The sequence below is a fragment of the Triticum dicoccoides genome, chromosome 2B (genome assembly GCF_002162155.2).
Source record: "Triticum dicoccoides isolate Atlit2015 ecotype Zavitan chromosome 2B, WEW_v2.0, whole genome shotgun sequence".
NCBI classification, from domain to species: Eukaryota; Viridiplantae; Streptophyta; class Magnoliopsida; order Poales; family Poaceae; genus Triticum; species Triticum dicoccoides.
Window position 1 is genome coordinate 418,591,072 of NC_041383.1, and position 1,927 is coordinate 418,592,998.

Consider the following 1,927-nt stretch of genomic DNA (forward strand, 5'->3'; position numbering starts at 1 on the left):
TGCATCTGTATTAATCTTTTATTTTGACACAGTGGTCAAGCCAAGCCCAGCAAAAGGGTTAGGAAAAAAAACCAACTGAAGACAAAGTTACGACTGAGCCGGTTCTTGAGACAGTCGAACTGGACTCAACCACTCATGAGCCGCCATCTGAGCCAGCGCAAGACGTACCACCCCCTGCTACTGACCTGCCCACTGACCAAGCTGCCGATGAGTTAGAAAATCCAAAGGCTCCTAGCCCGGTCCGGACAGATGATCCTTCCAATGCTGATGTGGAGATTACCAGAACCGGCTATGTTGAGCCAGGAAGGCCAACTGTGCTGGCCAAATGCCCTGCCAAGGAAGAACTTCTGGACCAGCGCCGAGTCAAGATGGATGTTACTAACTATGCTCATATGAGCATTGGAGATATCTTTTCTGGCTATATGATCCAAGTGCACACCAGCCGAAACCTCGAGATTGACATGGTGAAGCATATGCATCACAAATTCGAGGTATAACCCGTTCTCTCTTGTTCATTATCCTTTAGTATGTTAGCCCCCAAGTCTACTGCTTATGATGCTTATGATGTAGACTTAGAAACAAACTTAGCAACATAAAGAAAAGAAAAAATTCCAGCTTACCATGTAGTCCCCAAGGGGCGGCTTAACCAATAAGGTTGAGTCGGTTCTTTATAGAGAAATTCTTATGGTTCTTTGAACAACAATACGCATTAGCCCCCTGGTGCCAAGTATTATTGCTTGCAAAATGCTTGGGACTTACTCTTATAAATCGCCATCTTATGAACCGCCAAGGAAAAGAAAACTCTTTGGGACATTAGCCCCCAAGTGCCAAGTGTTGTTGCTGGCACAATGCTTGGGACTTTAATATTGCATAAACAACTTGTTTGATTTGAACTTTGCACTTGTATAGGCCACTACGAGCCAACTCGGATCCGAGGTGAATAATCTGAAGAGCCGCCTTGAGATCCAAGAGACAGAACTTGAAAAGGCCAACACCAAGTTCAAATTCAGTGTTTCTGAACAAGAGAAACTGAAGAAAGAATTTGAGGCTGAAAAGAAAGCCTGGGCGGATGAAAAGACCGCACTGATAAGCCGAGCTGAAAAGGCCGAGGCGGCTCTGGAAGAAGTCACTGGTGAATTATCCGGTTTAAAGTGCCATGTCTCTCAAATGGTCTCAGCCATCTTTGGTAAGTCGCCTTGCCATTGTTTAAATATCTAAGCCTTTCAAAGGATCATAAGACTATAATTAATTCACCTGATTATGTTTATACGGGCCCCAGAAGCTCAAACTTGAACCAAAACATGCTGACTAAACTGAAGGCAGTGTACACCTTGGTGGAACAGTTGTACACCGGGTCTCAATGTGCAATAGCCATGGTGGCTCTGTCGAATGAAATGCCAACCCTCCTGGTAGAGGTCTTGAGGAAGCTTTCCGTTCTTCCTCAACGAATCAATGAACTGAGACGGTCAGCTGCAAGAGCCAGAGCGGTAAATGCTCTAAGCCGGGCCAAGGCCTGGGTACCAGAACTAGACCCGGCTCACATTGCCATCGGCTACCCAAGCCTGAAGGAAGATGGCACTCTGTTTGAAGACGAAGACTTTCTCGCCTGTGTTAAAGAGACATGCCCCGTGGCAACTCTGATAGCAAATGAAGTGGATCTTACCAAGTACCGGGCGGGTTATGATGAAGAAAACCGGAGAATTCCAACGCCTCAATATGACGTGACCAGTCTGATCCCCCCACTCTGTAAGCATACCTTTGCTCCTGAAGTTGACTTGGCCGACCTTGTTGACGCTGAAGCTGAATTTGAAGCCTTGAACAACATTGACTGGTCATCGTCAACCTTCTAGGAAAAGGAGCAGGGCGAAGGCACGGAGAGGAATAACCCGGACGCTTCAGGTCAATCATGAAGATGAACCTGCCGTGG